The 9,424-nt window shown below is 37.8% G+C and overlaps 1 long non-coding RNA gene across 1 annotated transcript in view; it reads left to right on the top strand.

Moving 5' to 3' along the window:
- Positions 1 to 9,424, top strand: part of LOC109304976 — a 260,039-nt gene that overhangs the window by 242,100 nt on the left and 8,515 nt on the right. The window contains exons 8-9 of the long non-coding RNA XR_002099522.1: positions 6,575 to 6,658; positions 8,840 to 8,916. This is a non-coding gene — a long non-coding RNA (uncharacterized LOC109304976). The remainder of the gene's footprint in view (positions 1 to 6,574; positions 6,659 to 8,839; positions 8,917 to 9,424) is intronic.

A 9,424-nucleotide genomic window follows, 5' to 3' on the forward strand; every position in this document is an offset into this window, starting at 1 on the left:
TTAGTGACACAATAAAACAGGAAATAAACCACAATATTACTACACAAAATATATATAAGAACTTTGTAACTGGTTCCCATTGTGCCTTAAATTTAATGTGTGGCCAGTTGTCTCGGTCCTAGAATCACACTGAAACCATTCAAGACTCTGTTGGGCTACCAAGGCTCAGCTCTCATAGGAGCCAAGGGCTCTGATATGTTCCCCTGGCCAGGAGCCCTAACAGAGCTCTTGGCTCTGGGAGTGCTGATCAGCCAGTGCTCTTAGCACATGGGAGGATGTATGACAATTGCAAGAGCCCAGGGCTCTGATGTGCTTCCCCAGCTCGGAGCCCCAATCAGCTGGCCGGTGTTCCTAGCCATGGGAGCTAAGTTTGCTGCTTGCCAGTGCAAGGGTAGCCTAGGATCATGATTGTGACCCTGCCCTCCACCCCCCCACCGCACTGTCAACATGGTGCAATTTAGATCTGATGTATACTCCCATCCACCATACTTCTTGCTATGCTATATCTGCATGGTAGAAGGCACAATTGTGGGATCATGCCTTTAATTTAGCATCTTTCACTGGCCTTGGAGAATTGTGCACATATATATTTCACCACGAAAAGTTAATTTTTTAAGTGTACCACTAGAGTGTCTACTGATTTTTAGTATGCATGTGAAAATTAAATGATTTTTTAAGAATTAAAAATAATTATTTAGCTTTCAGTATTATTGTTTTCTACAAGGTCCATTCAATTTTAAAAGGACTTAACAAAAGTTCTTGACATATACTTGAGAGAGAAAAAAAAACTAAAAATTGACTAAAATAGCCCATTTTCCCTGCCTCTTATACATGCTTTGATCAGCAGTCATGACAAATACAGCTTATAACTACATTATACCTTCTCACTTTTTTTCCTCAGTGTTTAATATTTTCTCATTAACTACATTATTCAGATTTCTTCAAAGCTTTCATTGCCATTAATGAAATTTGGATCAGTTCCCACTAGTGTCAGAGATCTTTAGGATCCTTTGGCAAGGCTGCCTCTACAAACAATTTTCTTTCAGCACTATTTATGCAGTAAACATTTGGTATTTTTGCTGTATATAGTATGAAAATATTCTCATATATTCTTAGAAGCATTTATATTTGTATTTACATTGATATATAATATTTTACAAGTGCTACAGTTTGAAGATGCTTTTCCTACATATTTTTTATTAATATATAATATTGGGAGATAAGTGCACCTTGATAACCTATATAAACATATTACATATCATTAGGCCTTAAAATCATACGTTTGACATATAGCACATATTTCTTCCCAGGGTTTTATTGTAGTCTGTGAAACTTATTAACTGTGATTTCATTGCCCATGGCAAACAAGAAAAGAAAAAAATCAAGTGTTCTTTAAATCAAAGTATTTAGTCATGGATATTGTAAAATCATACATCATGAGTGGAATAAAACTGGATATCCTCAATCCTTCCCCATTCCCCCTAAAAATCAGGCATCTTTATGTTATACTACAAAATTGTTTATCTTTGGGATTCTTTATTCTAAACAGTGAGTGACTTGAGGTAATTTGTGAGCTAGTCTAGATATTCGTCTTATAAAGTATAAAATATATTTATAGAAAAGTATAAACTAAATGCCCATCATCCCTCTCCCTTTCTATTTTGTATCACTTTTCTCTCCTTAGAAAAGTAAGAACTGGGGATAGTAATACTGTTCATGTATTATTCTCACTAGGTTCTTAGTGTGGACAGTTGGATGCAATGAACCAACTGTTCTTTTATACCAAATGCATTAATGTCAGGCATATACACTAGTATTTTAAACAGAGAAGAATCTTCTATAGATACTGCTGCATTTTCTTATTTTACAAATGACTTCTGAGACTTTGTTTCTCTATTTATTTTGGGTTCCAACTGTCTTTTCCCTTCAACAGCTAAAATACATTAGTGTCTCTTGCTTCCTGACCTTTTTTTCAATGAACTGACAACTTTGAACTGAATTCACTACAACAGAAACATTAACCATGTGGCCCATTAGATTCCCATGTATGGAGTTTAAGGCAGGAGGATAAAAGTGAAGTTTTCTGAAAATTGCATGCCCCCCCCCCAAACAAACAAAAAACAGATCATATTTACTTGCACACTAAACATAGCTTTCCTCCAAAACTGGGGCACATGTCTTAAGTAAGAAAGCTGATTTTGTTTTTCATCAGAATAGAAGCACGGAGAGGCTGTGCTACAAAATGACTGCAGCTTCTTTCTCAGGCCTCCTCTACAAGTGGAGGTAAAAGCACAATTGGATCTAATGCATGATCCACACAATCAAACCTCCTGCCATCACAAACGTGCAAGGCAGGAGGTGTGATTGTGGGATTGTGGATTAGATCCGATCACACCTTATTGCCAGTGTAGGGGGAGCCTGATCCTGGGTTCCCCCTGCACTGGCAAGAAGAAGGTACCCATAGCTAGGACCCCCCTTTGCTGAGGCCACATGTTGCCAAGACCAAGAGCAACTGATGACATTCTTGGCGCAGCTGGGACTAGAAGCCGCATCAGTTGCAGGACTCTCAGTCCCAGCTGTGCACGAGGCACAGCTGGGGATGGGGCCCTGTCAATTTTGGGACTCTTGGTCTGCATGTGAGGTGCATCCAGGAGTGAGAGCCCTGAGTGGGCTGGAGGTTTCGTGCACCCCTGAGTCTTGGGGAGCATGGCAGCTGTGACCCCTAGAGCATAGGCGTTTCACCCTAGGCATGATACACCCCCACGGATCAGGAGTTTCACTCTGGGCATGATTCAGCCTTTGCAGGTTAGTCTAACCTGCCTAGATGGAATCAGTCTGCAACTGTACAGACATTCCATCTGGACTGAAGAAATGCAGGTACATGCCTGCAGTGGTTCAGTCTAGAAGATGGGGGGAACTAGAACAACCCTCTGGTCTCTTCCATAGTGCTGAGCTGAGGGGGGTCTGGCCAGGCCAGGCCCTAGAAGGACCCCTGATTAGGGAGGGGTGTAAAGACCCACCCTGGCTGCACCATCCTAGACTTTTCCCTGCTTGCTGCTCAGGGGAAGGACTCCTGGCTAGCATTCGGAGGCAAAATGGGGTGTGCAGTGCATGCATCTGTTGATGGTGCTGAGCTTTTCAGTCTCCCTCTCCCTGTTTCTTCATGCCGTTTGCAAACCTGACAGGTGAGGGAGCCATCAGGGAACTGATAACACAGTGTATGTCAACCCTTCAAGAAAAGAAAAGCCTCTCTCATTAGTTGAAGCTCTTCTTAAACAGCTTTTTCCAAGGAAGAAAGGAGAAGTAAGGACATTGCCAGTTGACCTGCTGATTAGTTCCAAAAAGCCCTAAGCAAATACTGTTTTGTCTATTTGTCCCAGTAAAATTGAAGACACACAGACACCTCTCAGCATTAGCTAGCATACCACATGCTTAGGGACCATGGGGTTGGTCTCTGTGCTGTGGGAGATGGGAGGGAGGGAGGTGGAAGGGATCCCAGCTTGAGAAGTGAGCAGTGAGGTAGGGGTGGGAGCCCTGTCAGCTGACATGCTACACATGCAAATTAAAGCTCTGTAGAAACCAGCTAAAAAGTTATACATTTTCGAGGCCTGTCTTTAGAGCTAGTTTTTATAGCTTTTTATTATGTAATAACTACTTTACACATCTTAAAGTAATTGTGCAATTAACCAGTTAATTGTGCAATACTTCTAATATGTAGAGGAGCCTATGCGAGCAAGCAGCAGGAATGGAGTCAACCCTTTCATATTGGAGCTATTGAATTGGGAGTAGCTTTTTCTGAGCACCCAAAAAGTGGTGCTAATTTGGCATTGGCTTTGAAAGAGTTAACACTGGAATCTGTCCTTGCTGCTTTCTTACTGAGAGAAGCAGCAGTTGTTTTGCAGCACTGCCTCTCTATGGAAAAGCCAGCTCTAGGTCATCATTCTGGAAAAAAAATTCTATATCCTGCTTTCCTAAAAACAGGGTGTCTCTCTTATCTGGGGGTGTCAGGTATGAAAGAAAATGCAATAATTTTAAGTATCCCCTGCATGACTTTCTTGGTCCATGAGTTCTTAATCCTCCTCTTCTGGTGTGTGTATGGTAGCAATAGTGTAGTCTCCAGTCATTTTCATGAGGCAGTTTCAGTTGGATTCCACCGCATCTGAAAGTGCCTCCTTTTTGGGGGCGATGTTCCAAGTAGCACACTAAGAACAGCTCAGAACTGCCTGTGTACATTCTTGGTTGCCCCTACGGGCAGGATGAAATAAGAAAGACATGTAATAAGGGAAACAAGTAATTGGTAATTCTGTTTGTCAAAGTGTATTTGTCTTCTGTATCACAAAATCAACCCTTCCAACAAAGATGCTAATTTATACTCTTGCATCTACTTTTCCCCATTTTTCTCTTTCTTAATTAAGCAGTCTTTCTTTCTTTTCAGGAGAGTAGGGAAAACAGCACCTTATACTCAGGTCTTAATAGATGGATTTTATGTCCCTTTGATTTTTGGCAAGTGGAACATTGATTGTATGTCCTTGTTTCTCTCTGTCGGGAGAATGAGAAAATATAGGGCCACAAGACAAGAAATGATCATTTAGTAATTTTCTCTTATTTTCCAACCATATAGTCAGTAATTCATACTCTGTACATTTCCATTGATGTACTACACGATTGAACATGTGGTATGAGGATTAAAATGCAGTACCTTGCATGTTTTCACAAATCTTGTGAAAGTGTTGTTTTAACATCTAAACTTAGGCTTTCCCTGTTTGTATTATGTGAGGGTTATAATACTGTGAAGAAAACACTCAAAACCAGTTTTTATAATGTGCATCCTTAACAGACAATAAGTAATTGGAAAAGAATTTTTGTATTTGTAAGGTTTGACCTTGACATTGTTTGTGTAGGCCTCCAAAGCAATTATTCCAGAAACTGAGATGGAAAACAATGGCAAAAAGCAGACAGAAATGCTTGAATTAGTGCAAATCACAAACATAGCTGAGCTGTATTAGATGACAGTTTACTTTTAATGAGGGAAGACATGCAGTAATTAAATCTTGACATACAATTATGAAAAATATCAGGTAACAGGCCTGCTATGCAATATAAAATAAGAAAAGACATTTTCTGAAAACTTGCCTGATGCTCTGTCATCTGAGACTGTTCTTTATGAGTGCAGGGTGAAGGTCAAGGAGGTATCTCAACTCCATCAATCCTTTGGACAGTTACAAATGACCTTTCACTTTCCATAAGACATTCAATATTCTGAATTGGAGGGATACATTTTTCTGTGTTTAGAAAATGGCAAAATTGAAACCTTTCATACTACACAAGGTGCATTTATGTTGGAATCTCCTGAACGGCTCATTCATTCCTAATGTTCATTGAAACTAATATCTCATTTACATGAACCGAGTGACTTAAAAGTAAGGTACCTGTTCTAACACATATTTCATGCATTTTCATGTTTGCCTCCTACTTATTGATTGGGTATTTTATGTGTATAGTTTTGTTCATATTTATATTCTTATTCAAACAATAGTTTTACACGGAATCCAAATATATATTACTGCTTCTACAACACAGCTTGCTACATGCAAAGCTCTAGAGCAGTCATGCTCAACCTCCAGCCCACAACACATTGCCATCCAGCCAGTTGGAGTCCCCATGGGTCCAGAAATTTGGTGGTGAGGGAGCAGTAGCAGTGTTAATGCTCCCAGAGCTGTGACAATGAGTACTACCACCATTCCCTTGCTTGTAAATTTTGGGACCTATCAGGAGTTCTGCAGCTTGGATAAGACCCCATATGCCAGACTGCATCAGCAGAGGGTCTCTCCACAACCAGATCTGGTGCATGGATCATGCTACACTTGGATTTTGTCCAGTCTTATGTGAGTGTGCTGGATCACATCTGTGGGCAACCCCATGCTGGATCAGGCCTGTGGATTATCCCCATCCCATTCATTGATCCCATGGGGCTGCAGAAATTGAGCACCACTGCTGTACAGTACATTCAAGATGCTGTGGGCTTGACTTACTGTTGCACCAATTTTATGCTGCTGTAACACAGTGGTACAATTTTAAGTTATTTATTTTTGTGAAAGTCAAATTCTTGGCCATAACTTTGAACCATAACTTTGAATTTAATTACATTTGTTTGTGTCATATCTCAACTATAATATTGCATTAACATATAGTTATTTGCATTTAATTCCATATTACATTCCCAGTTAGAGAAATACATTTGGGCCCCAACTTTGCAAAGAGAGTCACATGGGTATAATGGTCTCCAGTAGAAAAGTTTTACTGATTCTATGTGTCTGCATGTGGTTGACCGTTTAGGCCCAAGTGGATCCCTTTGCAAGATTAGAGCCTCTTACTCATTCTTTGTGTATTTATACATCTTCTGATTACAATGGCGGTTTTGCTTGTCTAATGCAAGGTTTCATTATTTGATTATTATTATTTATGTGCTGAAATCAAAAGAGCTTTGCTTGTAAGTTATCGTTTCACATATATTTGTTTGCAGCTCCCAATTGTTTTTCTTTCACCTTTTTTTAAAGCATTTTATTTTTTTCAGATATACCACAAAGCAAAGAAACTTGGAACTCAGCAGAAGGAATTGTTAGAAGCTCAGAACTAATATTCTGCATGTTATGAGGAGGTAATCCTTTCACTAACTTGAGTTTTATTGCAGCTTTTATATGCAAAAAAGATAGAGAATAAAGATAAGCATAAATACATGTAAAAATTCCAGTTGAAAAGCATCTCTCCATTTCTTGAAAGAACCGTAGATGTACTATAATAGCTGAGATGTACTATAGTAGGATAGGAATTGTCTACTCCTTAAATAGTAGCAAGAGCATGTAAAGTGGGAACTAGAAATGAAAAAAATGGTTTACTCCAGTTAAGTCATTCATTTAATCACAAAACTGTTAGAATATACAATATAATAATACAAATTTAGAAGAATGTATTGCTAATCTTTAGCAGTGGAAGTTAAGGATATGTCGTCTTGAAGGTAATTATTTATCTAAATCATAATAGCTTATCCATTTCTTAGGGAAATATCATTCAATTTCTGCCACAGGCAACACTTAGAAATAAAAGGAGGCAGGTTTATCAGATTTGAAAAACTATATAAAACAGAATTATTAAAACAATGCAGCAAATCTTAAATTGGGTAATCTGAAGTGGCAATCATATCTCAGTAAGGCTGTGCAAAATTTGCTTGCCTTTCTGTTAAAAATTATGTGACTTTTCACATATACTATGCTTCCTATTGACTAATGATACCTTATAACACTGGTAGACATATCAAGCTTACTGCTACTATAGCAATGGACGAGATCCTGTACTCACTTTAGTGTAAATTGTGAGCAATTAAGAGTTTGGGAACCACTGCTCTATGTGGTTAATGCATGTAAAAGAAATACCAGGAGCAGAATTTCACAGCGTGTTAGGAAATGACTCCACAGCAGATTCCCCCAAAAGTATTTGCTTTCTATTAATCTAAGAATCTCATTGGAAAGTAATCATATGCCTCATTTGCACCTCAGTAGTCACTAATAAAATTAATCAAATATGTCCTAATTCCTGCTGGATGGAATTTTGGATTTTTTTTCTGGGATTACCTATATATCAAAACTTACAGGTCACTTACACACAAAGCATTGTAGAATACTATTGATTTACTCTGTTTTGAAAACCTTTCTTAATTTAGATCAGGTCCCTTACTCCCACTGACATCAAGGTGAATTGTATAGGTACTTCCCCAGTATATAAGTCTGTGCACCACAAAAAGATCTTAATTCAGAATATTTACAGATAGTAGCAAAGAGAACACTTGCCTATTTAGATACTGTTTATCTACAGTCTGATAAAAAGATGATAGAAAATTAATCTATGCACACATGTGCACATATATATATCTGAAAAAACAGTGAGTCTGTAGGCAGACTTGTTGAATTCAAATAAATGAAATACTATCTTCCTTTAGCAAAAACAAAAGTAAATTAAATGTAGAAAAATCTATGTAAATGCAACATTATCATGAGAGTTTACATAAACAAAAATAAACTCAGTTTTGGTTCCCACAGCAACTATCATTCAGTCTCATTGCAAATATACAAAAAAGAAATTAAAGTTAACACTACACTGTGTATATGGTATAGAAACACAAAATAATGCACGCAGATTGTGCAAAGTAGCAGAGTTACAGTTGCTGTGGGAACCATAACTTTGAATTTAATGGCATTTGTTTGTGTCATATCTCAACCATAATGTTGCATTAACGTAGTCATTTGCATTTAATTCTATATTACATTCCCAGTTTAGAGAAATACATTTGCAGTTGTTCGTGTCTATGCTTCAAACAGTGATTTAAAATTATACACTTTCTGAGATTATTTTGACAGAATTATGTAGAACCCCACGATAGAGCATCGCATTACCCTGGCAAGAGACCCAGATGCAAGAGGTAGTTATGAAAAGAGGAGACTATGGTAATCATAAAAAATTTGTTTTTAAAGGGGATGGATTGACTATGCTATTATATTATTACACTTGAATGTTTATTGATGAACACCCAATTCAAAAAGACAGAGAGGTTAATTATTTTATGGTGACCAAACCTTGGTGAAAGAAGATAGTGGTGATAGAAGTATTGAAATGTAGTTACCAAAAGCAAGTTTATATTTGTACTTTCAAAAAAAAATTGTATATAGAAAATTAAGCTGGAAAGAAAACTTAGCCATTCCAAACGGCTATTTATGAATTGTATCTTCTCAGGAATCTATTTTAGCATAACTGGCTGTGGTAATATTGTTTCAAACATTTAATTCAGGTTATGGATTTTGAAGACTAGCATATGGTGGTCTGTAACACAGAAGTTCAGAATGATGCATTTGTTTGAAACAATTGGTAAGGTCTACTGGAGCATGAATAAAGAGTAGGTGCTATGTCCTGCTACAGATACATGGAGAAAAATATATTCAATAATACTCTGAGTAGATACAAGGCTTACTCTAATTAACCTATGCATTGTCGTGGTAGTCAATTTGATATGTGGGTCCTTTTGCATGTTACATATGTGTATGCATACTCTTCCTAGTCACACAGATTTGAATGCCAGAAGAGACTATGCATTCATATAGCTTGACTTCATATATAACACAGGCCATGGAATGGCACTTGGGCTAGGGAGAGACATTACACATAAACCATATAAAATGATCAGAAACTGGTTTAAACCTGTAACAGAACATAAGTTCATTGCTCATAAACCAGTTTCAAAATGGCTGAAACTGGTTTAAGATAAACCTGGTTGAATGTAGTATCAGACTTAACTGATTTGGGTCAAACCAATTTATGCATTGTCTGTTCCAGGCCCCTTCCTGGTTTAAGATAAATCAGAATCCCCCAGCATCCC

The sequence above is a fragment of the Gavialis gangeticus genome, unplaced genomic scaffold (genome assembly GCF_001723915.1).
Source record: "Gavialis gangeticus isolate Ggan-Ray unplaced genomic scaffold, GavGan_comp1, whole genome shotgun sequence".
Classification (NCBI taxonomy): Eukaryota; Metazoa; Chordata; order Crocodylia; family Gavialidae; genus Gavialis; species Gavialis gangeticus.